We start from the raw sequence: 15,000 nt of genomic DNA, 5'->3' as shown, positions 1-15,000 counted from the left end.
TGTTCCTGTCTTTTTAGCCGCGTCGTACCCGATCCTCCCCGGGTCCGTCGTGGCCCAAACGCAGAATCAGCTGAGCTGAAGTGTTCAGTGTTGAAGCCGCACAGCTGATGACACTGTGTGCGGTGCAGTAGCAGTGTTTAGTACACACTGACATTACACACTTGAGCGTCTCTCACATCTTTCCCCTCAGCCTTTCCACTGTCATCTCACTCTCACCTTCTCAACCTCTCTCTCTCTCTCTCTCTCTCTCTCTCTCTCTCTCTCTCACTCTGTAACGTATTGATCAGGCAGAGAGGGATCCAAATGCGGAAGAACACCGCTTTTATTGAAATGAGACGCTGGTACAAACACAGGCAGGTGAATCACGAGCACTAGGACTAGTAGCAACAGCGTTTTCTTGGCGTGGTCAGGACGGTCCAGGGTCATACCAGGGGAGCAGAAGTCAGGAGGTACAGAGGGACTAGGCAGGAGACAAGGTCGGGGACGTAAACGAGGGTCAGGACACAGGAGAGCAGACAGGTAATAGAAAGGCTTGGTACGCGGCATGAGTCGGCAATACTTCGCGACTAGGAAGTGGAATGTGGGCGTTTAAGTAGAGATACAGGGGGGTGTGGTGATGAGCGTCAGGTGAGGCTGGTTAGGTGGAGATCAGGTGGCATTCCTTACACACTCCCTCACTCAACCATCTTAGTGTTCTCATTTCTTTTTCACTCGTTCCTATACCCTTTGACCTCTTGTTTGCCCTCTCTTTATCCTTATTATGGCATCACCACCCCCTCCCTCTGGGTTCCTCCTCTTCCTCCCTGTCCCTCATCATCCGTGAGGTGCAGTGGTTGGAAGAGAGTGGGTCTGTGGAGGACTAACATGCTCATTAAAAAAGCATGCTTCACCATCAAACTTCAGCTGCTGCTCTTTACCTTCGCTGCATCACTCCATCTCTCCCTCCATCTCTCTCTCTCTCTCTCTCTCTCACTCACTTCCCCCTTTCTCTGTCCTCGTCTGTGACACTCCAGTATTCTTCCTCCACCACAGCTGAACAAAAGACAGGAAACACACCAATATCCAAAGTGTATAAAAATGGAAGCAGGCAGGAGGGAATAAGCAGGAGGAACCGGACCCTCTCTGGTCCCAGCATCTCCTCTCTGACTCCCCATAATGGCCAAAGACTTCTCCCACTCTCACGAAGCCTAATTAGAATGGCCATAAATATTCAAGGGGTGCAATGTGGAAGGAAAGACTGAAAGAGAGAGGGAAAGAGAGAGGAAGGAGATGTAGAGAGGGGAAAGAGAGAGAGGAAGGAGAGAGGGAGAGGAAGAGGGAAAGGAGAGAGGGAGCCATAGGATGGATGACAAGAGGACTGTAGTATGTTGAGGGTGTATGTGTGTAGGGGTGTAGTATGTTGAGGGTGTATGTGTGTAATGGTGTAGTATGTTGAGGGTGTATGTGTGTAGGGGTGTAGTATGTTGAGGGTGTATGTGTGTAGGGGTGTAGTATGATGAGGGTGTATGTGTGTAGGGGTGTAGTATGTTGAGGGTGTATGTGTGTAATGGTGTAGTATGTTGAGGGTGTATGTGTGTAGGGGTGTAGTATGTTGAGGGTGTATGTGTGTAGGGGTGTAGTATGTTGAGGGTGTATGTGTGTAATGGTGTAGTATGTTGAGGGTGTATGTGTTCAGGTGTGTAGTATGTTGAGGATGTATTTGTGTAGGGGTGTAGTATGTTGAGAGTGTATGTGTGCAGGGGTGTAGTATGATGAGGGTGTATGTGTGCAGGGATGTAGTATGTTGAAAGTGTATGTGTGCAGGGGTGTAGTATGATGAGGGTGTATGTGTGCAGGGGTGTAGTATGTTGAGGGTGTATGTGTGTAATGGTGTAGTATGTTGAGGTGTATGTGTGCAGGAGTGTAGTATGTTGAGGGTGTATGTGTGTAATGGTGTAGTATGTTGAGGGTGCATGTGTGTAATGGTGTAGTATGTTGAGGGTGTATGTGTGTAGGGGTGTAGTATGTTGAGGGTGCATGTGTGTAAAGGTGTAGTATGTTGAGGGTGTATGTGTGTAGGGGTGTAGTATGTTGAGGGTGTGTGTGTGTAATGGTGTAGTATGTTGAGGGTGCATGTGTGTAATGGTGTAGTATGTTGAGGGTGTATGTGTGTAGGGGTGTAGTATGTTGAGGGTGCATGTGTGTAATGGTGTAGTATGTTGAGGGTGTATGTGTGTAGGGGTGTAGTATGTTGAGGGTGCATGTGTGTAATGGTGTAGTATGTTGAGGGTGTATGTGTGTAGGGGTGTAGTATGTTGAGGGTGCATGTGTGTAATGGTGTAGTATGTTGAGGGTGTATGTGTGTAATGGTGTAGTATGTTGAGGGTGTATGTGTGTAGGGGTGTAGTATGTTGAGGGTGTATGTGTGTAGTATGTTGAGGGTGTATGTGTGCAGGGATGTAGTATGTTGAGGGTGTATGTGTGCAGGAGTGAAGTATGTTGAGGGTGTATGTGTGCAGGAGTGTAGTATGTTGAGGGTGTATGTGTGTAGGGGTGTAGTATGTTGAGAGTGTATGTGTGCAGGAGTGTAGTATGTTGAGGGTGTATGTGCACATGGGTGTAGTTTGTTGAGGGTGTATGTGTGCAGGAGTGTAGTATGTTGAGGGTGTATGTGCTCATGGGTGTAGTATGTTGAGGGTGTATGTGTGTAGGGGTGTAGTATGTTGAGGGTGTATGTGTGTAGGTGTGTAGTATGTTGAGGGTGTATGTGTGCAGGAGTGTAGTATGTTGAGGGTGTATGTGCTCATGGGTGTAGTATGTTGAGGGTGTATGTGTGTAGGGGTGTAGTATGTTGAGGGTGTATGTGTGTAGGTGTGTAGTATGTTGAGGGCGTATGTGTGCAGGAGTGTAGTATGTTGAGGGTGTATGTGTGTAACGGTGTAGTATGTTGAGGGTGTATGTGTGTAGGGGTGTAGTATGTTGAGGGTGTATGTGTTATGGTGTAGTATGTTGAGGGTGTATGTGGTGCAGGGGTGTAGTATGTTGAGGGTGTATGTGTGTAGGGGTGTAGTATGTTGAGGGTGTATGTGTGTAGGGGTGTAGTATGTTGAGGGTGTATGTGTGTAGTATGTTGAGGGTGTATGTGCGCATGGGTGTAGTATGTTGAGGGTGTATGTGTGCAGGAGTGTAGTATGTTGAGGGTGTATGTGTGTAATGGTGTAGTATGTTGAGGGTGTATGTGCGCATGGGTGTAGTTTGTTGAGGGTGTATGTGTGCAGGAGTGTAGTATGTTGAGGTTGTATGTGCTCATGGGTGTAGTATGTTGAGGGTGTATGTGTGTAGGGGTGTAGTATGTTGAGGGTGTATGTGTGTAGGGGTGTAGTATGTTGAGGGTGTATGTGTGTAATGGTGTAGTATGTTGAGGGTGTATGTGTGTGATGGTGTAGTATGTTGAGGGTGTATGTGTGCAGGAGTGTAGTATGTTGAGGGTGTATGTGTGTAGGGGTGTAGTATGTTGAGGGTGTATGTGGTGCAGGAGTGTAGTATGTTGAGGGTGTATGTGCGCATGGGTGTAGTATGTTGAGGGTGTATGTGTGTAGGGGTAATTTCCACTGTACACAATATTCCGTCCACTCATCATTTTCCATACATACACATATTGATACAATCATGCATGCCCCCCCACCCACACACAAAAAGGTTGTCAACATGTAAACAAATTTGCAGTCCTTTTATAAGTCTCCTCCTATTAAATATTTAAATGTCATAGACATTTAATGTTGACATGAACCTTAAGTAGCAGAAATATGGAAATAAATATCTAATGAGCCTCAGCAAAAAGAGAAATCAACACAAACATAAGCTTATTGTGTGTGGAAAGATGAATCCAATGCTGTATCTCTGATTATACCCTAGACCATCGATCAATAACTGATCAATGAATCAGGACTGTTTTTTAAGGGAGACAGAGCAGATCTCCCTCTGTGTGTGTGTGTGTGTGTGTGTGTGTGTGTGTGTGTGTGTGTGTTCACACATGGACATAGGCAGACATGCATGCATACACACGTATGCAAACGCACACAAAAATGCACACACACATACACACAAACACAAGCCGTTCCCACAGAAATCAATGCAGAGTCTTGCCAATGAGAGTCTGGTGTGGTCTACTCCCACACTACAGCAAGAGCCAAAACATTACTCACGCAGGACTAGAAGTACCTTATACATCCCATCAGAGCAAAAAAGGACTTCAGAACATAATTCCATTTAGTAAATACAGCATTATTAATACATAAATGTTCATGTCAAGTCAAGTCTCATTACCTTAAATTACTTTATATGATTTGAGCTTTAAAAGTGATGTGGAATATGGAATTTTAAATGTGACAAAATATGGGATTTTAAAATGTATTGTATATTGGGTTTTGCAAAATGATGGGATATGGGGATTTTAAAACATCGGGATATGAGGGCTTAAATGTGAGAGGACATGAGATTTTAGAAGTGAGGGGACATGGAGTTTTAGAAGTGGGAAGGTCATTTTAAAAGATTGGGAATGTCGGGTATAAAAGTGATGTTTTTTATGGGATATGTAGTTTTAAAAGTAAAATGGGTAATTTCAAAGTGTTGGGATGTAAGGTTTTTAAATGATAGGATGAGGGTTTTATATAGAGGGTTTACAGGTGGTGGGTTTTTAAACGTTTTAAAGTTATGGCAGATATTTTATGGGTTCAACAGTGATGGATTATGGGGGGTAGCACCAGTGATAGCACTAGACACATTGTTCTACACAGTGCAGCAAAAATTAAAAAAGAATTGCTGAAGAAGTGACTGTGGAGACAGCTTAGGTCCCCTCCTTCAGGGCCCAGGGGCCAAGAGAGAGAGAGAGAGAGGGAGGAAGAAATAAATAGGGAGAGTAAGAGAAAGGGGAAAAGAAGGAGAGAGGGAAAGGAGAGACAGAAGTGGAGAGGGGGAGACTCAGACAGAGTGAGAGAGCGAAAGAGAGAGAATAAAGGATTGAGAAAGAGAGAGAGAGAGAGAGAGAGAGAGAGAGAGAGAATGGTTGAGGGAGAGAGAGAGAGTCTGTGTGCTGGAACCTTCCCTGCATCACTGTCTCTTCTGCATCACTGCCCTGCACTCTGCCCCAGTTTATCCAATGTCATGATGATCAGTAGCAAGCCAGGGGAGAGATAAAGGATGAGACAGAACACAACCCCAGATGAGACAGAACACAACCCCAGACGAGACAGAACAAGACCCCAGACGAGACAGAACAAGATCCCAGACGAGACGGAACGAGACCCCAGACGAGACAGAACAAGACCCCAGACGAGACAGAACAAGACCCCAGACGAGACGGAACGAGACCCCAGACGAGACGGAACGAGACCCCAGATGAGACAGAACAAGACCCCAGACGAGACAGAACAAGACCCCAGACGAGACAGAACCAGACACCAGACGAGACAGAACGAGACCCCAGACGAGACAGAACAAGACACCAGACAAGACAGAACAAGACACCAGATGAGACAGAACAAGGCCACAGACGAGACAGAACGAGACCCCAGATGAGACAGAACAAGACACCAGATGAGACAGAACAAGGCCACAGACGAGACTGAGCAAGACACCAGACGAGACAGAACAAGGCCCCAGACGAGACAGAACCAGACACCAGGCACCAGACAGAAAAATTATCAACAAGCATCCGTGATGAAGGTAGTCATCATGATTATTATGGACATCATAATACACCATACATATCTCTTTTATTTCCTTTATTGAACCCTCTCCACTTCCTCTCTGTCTCTGAAAACACCGGCTGCATCTGCAGTACAAGATTCTTCTGTTCACACTTACTCAGCACACACAATCAACAAAAGCAATACATTCACACACACACACACACACACACACACACACACACACACACACACACACACACACACACACACACACACACACACACACAGTCTGTGTGTTGTTTATACACAACAGGACAACTGAGTAAAGGTTCTAAGTTTCTATGTCCTGCTTCTCCTCGTCTAAATGATATAACAGCAAGACATCACAGGAACAAAACATCCTGGAACTTTCTGGAGTCTCACACTGAGGAATTCTTCCTTCATGAGGTCATTCTGAGGAAATTCGGTCAGACACTGACAATTCCCAAATGACACATTTGTCCACATCATAGGCCATTTGTGGGGTGGGGGGGGGGGGGGGGTGTTAGGGTGTGTGCAGATGTTTGTGAGTGAATGAGAAAGAGTAAGAGTCAGAGAAACATATATTTATATCAAAGTTGATAGTAATAATTTCTATCTATAATGTGTCTCTGTCTGGCAACATCTGTATGTGCTGCAGGATATTTTAGAGATAATCTTGTAGATCACAGATTATAATCAAATAATCCAGCCAGGCATTCTGGGACCTGGGCAAACTGGTGCGCTGTGCTGTGGCCCTTTGGGTTAGTGGTGGAATAAAAATAAAGAGATTGAAGGAAGGACAGAGATGGAAAAAGGTGATGAAAAGAAAGAGGAGAGGGAGGGGGAGGGGAGAAGGGAAGCTTCATAATTTATGAGCCATGCACCATGTGCCTGGTGACATCTGCTGTGGAACAGCTAATGTGTGTTCCCCATCCCACTCCTGAGACACACACACACACACACACACACACACACACACACACAAATGAGGCAGACACACGTGCTGTTTCCGTGCAGCGCTGACTGATGCACCCATGACGTAGGAGATGCATGCACAATCTCATCACGCGTGGCCCAGTCCAGTGTGGCTATGGGGTGTGTGTGTGTGTGTGTGTGTGTGTGTGTGTGTGTGTGTGTGTGTGTGTGTGTTGGGGGGTGGCAGCTGGCTGTGGGTGTGTAAGAGGCCAGCGAGGTAGAGGAGCTGATTCCTCTAAAATGGAAGACATTAACATGGCCATAAATCAACATAATCAGAGCGGGCTCCTTCAGTCGCCACCTCTCTGTGTTGGTCGTCCCTCCCACCAGCTCCTGCCGTATCAGCACATCCTGCCGTCTCTATGAATCCCTTTGAAATTAGTCTTATTAATGGTTTTGATATTCTTTGAAAGGTGACACTATATACCCGCGCTCCCAAAACTGCAGTTAATACATTTATACATTGTAAAAAGTGTTCAAATTGGTATTTTGGTTTTTTTCCAGCTGACACACTATTCAAAATAAGGCCTTTTAATCATAATTTAACACAGTATAACTGAATCAGTCTGTCAATGTCTAACAAGTAAATCAAAAAATAGATACGATAGATAGATAGATAGATAGATAGATAGATAGATAGATAGATAGATAGATAGATAGATAGATAGATAGATAGATAGATAGATAGATAGATCTGGTAAAATGACCTTTGAAGTCTTAGAACACTTCACCTTCACCTTCTCTTCAGATTTACACTCATTTAAACATCACAGAGAACGCTCATTAAACACAGCCAATCACAGACATCGTATATCGCATATTCATGACCTGTGAAACCAGCTGGGGTTCCCACCTCCTCTGTAAGATGGCATTCACAAACACATCCATGCTCTCCAAACAATTTAAATAACCTTTTACTTTTATAACTATATATTATATATAATTATGACGATTTTCTTACTATAGTGACCTTTCTTACTAAGTAGTGACCTTGTAGTGATCAGATTAATTTATTATGTCAAATGTATTATGTCATTATGTTTAAAAAATTTTGGACTAATATAATGTATTGGACAAATATAACTAAATTTGAGCATGGATATAAATTAAATTGTAATGGCTCCCTGAGCTCTATACTGGATCAACACAAGCAGCATGTCAACATCCAGGAAGCAGTGGGAGGATCTTTATATCATCTAAATTCAAAGTACAGTGTTTTCTGTTCAAAGGGTGTTCCTTCCTCTTCCAAGCTAATCTCTGTCTGCCTCGTTATTATGATGTGGTCACTGATCACAGACAATAGTGCCCATCCTTCCTGTATCTAGACAAGAATGGGAAACCCATCTAGTGGAAATACAGTCCTAATAAAAGCATACGGTTAGTTCGGATTTCATGATGATATCATGCCAATTATGAGAATTACAGTGATCTTACAATAAATGTAATACATTAAATAATATTCTTACAGATGTGTTAGATATAGATTAGGTTGAATAAAATAGTCAAATATATAAGTAATACTAGCTAGAACTCAAGCTAGCATGAGCAGAAATCCTGATATAATAGTACCACTATGGAAGAAAAATAGTTCCATCGGATTTTGAATTCGTATTTGAAGCACTGAATTTGTTTGCCCTTGAATTTGAAGCTCTGAATTTTTTTTGCACTGAAATTATGCATCTGAATTTTGTTGCCTTTGAATTTAATGCTTATTAAAATACAATGAAAAAAAATTCGAGCGTTAAAAAATTCAAAAGATTTTTTTTCAAGTTGCTCGAATTCGATTGGTCAAATTTGGCTCACAAAATACGCGTGCAAAATCGAACCAAATCCAACCAATCACGCTCCACTGGTCACGGCGCTGTTTGAAGCCACAGGCGGAGAGAGAAAGTGAGTTATGTCGGCGCACGGGATCGGCTCCTCTTCGGTGAGTGTATTTACTCCTTTATTTGTCTATTGTGGTGTTTTTAAGATTCAGTAAGATACAGTAAACGACGTGTTGCACATCAGAGGTTTGCGCTGGACTGATCTTTTTTTAACTCGCTCTGAACTCGCTATGTAGTCAACGTAGCTGAGTATGTGTGTGTCCGTCAGTCCACACTGTGCTTTATGATATTATATTTATCATAAAATCATTACATTCGTTTATTACTTCCTTACCAGTCGAGTAGTTTACAGCTGTTTTCAACTGTCTCCGTGGGGTAATGGTTAGTGACGAGAGCTTCGGACAAAACGGGCCTGACGAGCGATTTGTTTTTTAAAATTATTATTATATGTATAAAATCTTTCTCTCTGAGTTTACTTTTGGATAAGGAATTTATTTTTTCATTTTCTCTTCTGTTTATTACTCTAAACAGGTAGTTGGACGTGTCACAAGACAGATCAAGCAGTTAATGCCCGGTTCACACTACACGATTTTAGGCTGGTTTTTCAGTCGCCGACTGATCGGCGACAGAAACTGTGGTCGGAGGCAAATCGGCATCACTCGTGTGAACTGCTGAAAGACGCTCGCCGAGCCGTCGCCGACGACCGGCAGGTATCTAGCATGTTTAATATCTAGCAGTCGGCGACTGAGAGTCGGCAGCAGCGTCTAGCTACAGCCAATGGGAACGCGGAGAGAGAACCGCGGCACCGCTGAAGATATCTCTGAAGAATGTAAAAAACTTTCAAGAATGCTTTCAAAACAGTAACCCAGTAAACACACAAACTCCTCACCTTTCTTACAACTTTACTACAACACTGTGTTTAAGTTATTGTGACAGCACTGGAGAAATAGTGCGATTGATTATATCTATGTTCACTGCAACGGAGAGATGAAATAATTCTGGCAACTTGGGACTATGGAGTGTTTAAACGGTAAAAATAATAATAATAATAACGAAAATGTGGAGTACATGTGTAGCCCAGGGTTAAACCAGTAACCCTAGTCTAACGTTTCTAGAGTAAACATTTATTGAAATATGTTTTGTTAAAATATGTTCTAATTTGTGAGACTTTTAAGCTGATAGGGTGTAGCTAACTAACTCAGTTATTATGCCAGTGTAGAGTGAAGTGTAGAGGAATCCCATTTGCTCGCAATACTAACTTTACTGCCAGAGCTATGAACAGTAATTGGGAAAGAGACCATCTATCAACCCTTTTCTCTAATCAGAGTGGGGAGGGGCCAGGGCACTCACACTGAAGCGCGAGCGGAGTCCGTTAGTCGGAGTCAGAGTGAGATTGAGGGAAGAGAGACACACTGAGATTTTACATGGTTTTTTCGTGACCCAAATATAATTTTGTGTCCGAGTTTTAATTATTTGTATGTTTAAACGAGTTAACTGCTACCCGTTAGGTTTTGAGGAGCAGTAGTCACCCTGCCGTGTTTATACGGTTAATTGAAGTTTCAGCAATATTAGCATTCTGCTAACCGTTAGCGCTAGCTATTTCGCCGTTCATCGGCGAGTGTGTTGAACGGTAGACTGCACGTTTGTCAGCCGAGTGAGACAAGCCGCTAGCTGATAGCGCCCTGGGTTACCGGAACACCCAGAGTTCCTCAGTCTAGCCTCCGCGGGACGAAAACACCACCCGATAGCGCTCCGAGTTACCGGAATGCTCGGAGTTCCTCAGCCACCATTACAATCTCCACTGCATTCAAAGATGGCGGGAGCCCGAGTTTGTGAGCGCACTACACCTAAGCACTGATTCGTGTACCGTCCGAATATAAAGCCAAGGATTCGTTACATACTGCACTTCAACAGGCCTGCACCATTTTATTATTTTATTATTTTTATGCCAGCTTTTACAAAAGCGTTAAGAGTTATTGAAGGGTGACCGGTCACACTAAATTTATAGATAAGTACTAGACTTAGATTCTGTTGTGTTGTATTTTCTATACACTGTTATATTTAAGTGAAACCATCAATCTGGTTAGAGCTGGTTCTAGAAGTCTTACAGATTTTAAACTGCATCGCAGTTATCTAACTATCCACCTTTTTCCTGGAATCCCAATGGGGGTTGCCATGACGTCTCACTATTTCCGTTCCCCGGTTTATTAGTTCCGGTCTCGCTAGCGTTTCAGCATCGCTAACCAAAACATTGCTAGTGAGACGAATAAAACTGGCTTTGATACCGATTACGTGCTTCAACTATGAGCTCAGGCTCGACATGTTCCCTTGTCGGGTGCCATACCAACTCAAAAAATTGAAGTTGTTGTTGGAAAGTATATGCTTTGAACACCAGCAGCTTCGTAAACACTGTCCGCGTCCGGCTCCTTTTGTAGTAACTTGGATATTTTTTTCAACAATACTTAATCACATTTTAAATAATTTTATTAGATGCAGCACAATATAACAAAAAAGATGCCTTAATTGTCAAATTTGATCAAGCCAGTCCAAAGATATTCAAATTTAAATCGTCTGTATTTTTTAATGCAATTAACCTACATCTTGTGATCAAGAAATGTGCGCTAGTTTTACCATGTGGCTAGTGCCCGCCGTGATCATGGTTCATCGGACCAACACGTTGTCTTGGGACCCTTAAAAAACTACCTTAAACTGTACAGACTGGGATGAAACGTCAGGAAACAATAAACAAGAATATAATGTAACGGTCGACGTATCTATTAATATCTTTTGAACAGTCCCACAATGTTTTTGAATGGTCCAAATGCGAAGTTAAAATTCAAGCAGGCTCAAAAAGAAACAGGAGCACGAAATGCGAGTTCTTCTAACGGGATGAGAGAAAGTGGACATTCAATTATGTCATATTACCAAAACTCTGGGAAGAACCTCCTACAAACCGATTTATTTACAGCGCGCTTGCGATCACTGACCTCGCTTATGCCCGGTTCACACTACACGATCTTAGGCTGGTTTTTCAGTCGCAGACTGTTTTTTGTGGATCGCCGACAGAAACTGTGGTCGGAGGCAAATCGGCGATCACTCGTCGCTCGCTCAGTCCTGTAGTGTGAACTGCTGAAAGACGCTCGCCGAGCCATCGCCGACTCATCGCAGACGACCGGCAGATATCTAGCATGTTTAATATCTAGCCCGGTCGGCGACTGAGAGTCTTTGTGAGCCCGCGTCGCCGATCAGTCATGTAGTGTGAAAGCCACAACAACTGAAAGACTTGCGATTACAGCACAACCAGTCATGTAGTGCGAACGGCACAATAACCTGACGACTGAAAAGTCGTGTAGTGTGAACCTGGCATTAGACAGCGCGACCGGAGAAAAATGTCCGCGGCTCAATCATGATCATGCGGGGATATCCAAGTAACTACGTTTTGCTTTGCATTCCATACCGAAGGGAAGGAGCCTAGCGTGGCTTGCAGTTTTAAAACTGAAATACCAGCCGAAGAGGATATATGTTTGCTCGTTTCACTTTGTTGAAAAGAAGCCTACAGAGCTGCATCCTGACCCGGAGCTGTATTTGGGTTACGATAGACCACCCCAAAAGAAGAGACGAATAGTTCGCATGAGCCAAACGGATCTACAAATAGTTATAGTAAAAGTAAAACTACAAACAAACGAGATATTATACATATAATTTATTGTTTTTCAATGTTTCACAACATACGTTCTGCAATGCACGAGTAACCCACTGTCTCCACTACTCCACTCTCCCTCAGCATTACCCACGCCTGATGTTTACCTCGGCTCACGGTCTCACTTGGCTCTACCTCAGCTTTAAAAAATGAAATCACCATGTTTTTTATACAATACCTTTTCTATTTTGTTGCTATAAAGGTAGTTGTATGCCTCTGTGCTTTTATAATTCCGTAGCTCTTCGCCATCTACGCCTTCGGGAAAGACGAAGTAATTGACTATATCAATATCGCTAACTTCAGGCCACAGCTTCATGTTATCAACCCACTCTGAGAGTGTTGAGGGGTGGGGCACTGATAAAACACAGTCACCACAACTTTTTTAAACGCTCGTACTGTGCAGCCACCTAGTATTATTGGCCGTGTATTTTTAATAAAGCAGCAACGAACGTCCACTTTCTGACTCGCTCATAATGTAAACACTACAACCGGAAACCAACAACCGGATTCAGCTACGAATCATGGGAAAGGTTAAAGTTCAGGAAAATCGTGGATAGCAGAATATTTTGTTATTCACAGAATTTGAGTACTATAACAGATTCTAAAGCTAAATCATTTTGTTAATTTAATATCTACATTTGGGATTGTGTTTTGGTATTTATTTTCCTTTATAGCTAAAATATATTTATATAATTAATATTAATATATAATTAAAATACATTCTGCTAGTAAAACTGTCTGTGTCCACTCTATGGGTATATGGTTGGTATGAGTCAGAGTTAGATCGGGCAAAGTTAAGTTAACTAGTAACAACTGGAGCTTAGCAGGTGAGAACCACACCCACGAACTCAGTATAATCACAAACACCACCCCCTCTGCGGCAACAGAGGGCTACACATGTACATTGTTTTTTTCTTCTATGTGGTGTTGCTGGTTCTGGCGAGAGTTTCGTTTTCGTGTTCTCGTGTTTTTGGACGGCAGCCAGATGAGTCGGCGATTCCCCAGTCGTGTAATTCGTGAGCCCGCGTCACCGATCAGTCATGTAGTGTGAAAGCCACAACAACTGACAGACTCGCGATTACAGCACGACCAGTCGTGTAGTGCGAACGGCACAAAAACCTGGCGACTGAAAAGTCGTGTAGTGTGAACCGGGCATTAGACGAGGGATTAAAGAATCCCCAATGTGGACAGTGCTCACTCGACGACCTGACAGTGGCCTTGCTTTTTCCAAAAGAGGCAGAAGGGAATTTGACTAACTCTGTTATGTTTGATATCATTTTTGAAAACTTCAACTCTTAATAAAATGAAAGTGAGTCAAGCATGAGTTTTAATTAGTTTTATTTTCTGTGGTGTATAATTTTTACCTTTATGTCAAACATCAGAATAACAAAATTGGGCAATCAAACAACTTTTGATTGTATCCATTTACTGCAATGTCTCCTACTCTGTAAATAATTAAAAAAAGTAATGAAGCTGCATCTCAGTTTTTTATTGTTTTTTTTATTACTCAAACTAAAACTGATAACAAAATTTGCCATTAATTTTTCATTCATATGGTCTTAACTTTGTAAAGATGTTATTTTATTCCAATTCTCAGACCAGTTGTTTCAAATAGACAGGAAATTCTCACAAAACTGGACAGCAGAAATGTAAAGATCACAGCCAGAGGACTGGGATGCAGCTCCTGGGTTAACTGCATCTCTCAAAGCTGTCATCTGTTCATCTGTCAGTGGGCATTCTGTGTGTGGGACAATGATATTTGAGTGGTCATCAATGGGAAGTCCAGTGTTGTCCCACTCAATATTGGGAATCTCCATTCCCTACAAATAAGTTGTATACACTTATGTGGATAAAATAGCCACTTCCAAACTTTATACATAAACCACACTATTTGTTAAAATCATATTACACTTGCATGTACCTCTGTGCTATCTGCTGCAGGAACTGGGTGATGTGAATGACCCAGCACCCACAGTTGATTGAGGGTCTGGTTATTATTGGATGATTGTCCCAACCACTACAAAAGTATCTAGGTCTTCCTGCAGTCGTGGTAAGAACACATAGTGGCAACAGAAGATGTGTGTGATGTTGGAAATGCTGAGCCCTCTCCTTCAAGGTAATGGAGAACATCATAGTAGATGCTTGTTACAGCTACCCATAGATCTCACAACAGCCTTTTAATCCTGGAATATGATCAAACTGAAATACCTTGTATTAAGTTCTGAAACTTCTACTTCAAAAAAGGGCGTCGTCCCCTCAGGCGAGGTGTCCCGCCCCCTCAATTTAAATGATAAGACCCATTTATTTTACTATTGCTACCGCCCCCTCGCCCGCTCAACAATCGTCACACGCCGCCACCCCCACTGTATATGTCCTGGCACCGGTCCAGTATATATATAAATGAATAAAAAATATTAATTATAACAAATCGCTCATCAGTCGCGGGTATCGAACCCAGGCCTGTTTTGTCCGAAGCTCTCGTCACTAACCATTACCCCACGGAAAGTTAAAAACAGTTGTAAACTACTCGACTGGTAAGGAAGTAATAAACGAATGTAATGATTTTATGATAAATATAATATCATAAAGCACAGTGTGGACTGACGGACACACACATACGCAGCTATGTTGACTACATAGCGAGTTAAAAAAAAAGATCAGTCCAGCGCAAACCTCTGATGTGCAACACGTCGTTTACTGTATCTTAAACACCACAATAGACAAATAAAGGAGTAAATACACTCACCGAAGAGAAGCCGATCCCGTGCGCCGACATAACTCACTTTCTCTCTCCGCCTGTGGCTTCAAA

The 15,000-nt window shown here is 42.8% G+C and overlaps 1 protein-coding gene and 1 long non-coding RNA gene across 6 annotated transcripts in view; one reads left to right on the top strand and one right to left on the bottom strand.

Annotated features, from left to right (window-relative positions):
- Nucleotides 1–15,000, bottom strand: part of dscaml1 (Down syndrome cell adhesion molecule like 1) — a 112,977-nt gene that overhangs the window by 52,429 nt on the left and 45,548 nt on the right. The window contains exon 1 of one of the 5 annotated variants that reach the window (XM_076976954.1): nt 12,370–12,522. The exons of the other annotated variants lie outside the window; for them this stretch is intronic. The gene's annotated coding sequence lies outside the window, so the exon portion shown is untranslated. Of the gene's footprint in view, nt 1–12,369; nt 12,523–15,000 lie in introns of those variants that run through there. 5 annotated transcript variants of the gene reach the window in all.
- On the top strand, nt 8,486–13,669 carry LOC143478041 (uncharacterized). Its single transcript, XR_013121682.1, has 2 exons — nt 8,486–8,592; nt 9,023–13,669. It is a non-coding gene; the product is annotated as an uncharacterized LOC143478041 (long non-coding RNA).

This window comes from Brachyhypopomus gauderio, chromosome 16 (assembly GCF_052324685.1).
Source record: "Brachyhypopomus gauderio isolate BG-103 chromosome 16, BGAUD_0.2, whole genome shotgun sequence".
Classification (NCBI taxonomy): Eukaryota; Metazoa; Chordata; class Actinopteri; order Gymnotiformes; family Hypopomidae; genus Brachyhypopomus; species Brachyhypopomus gauderio.
Note: the sequence above shows the minus strand (reverse complement) of the source record. Positions and strands in the feature narration are given on the sequence as shown.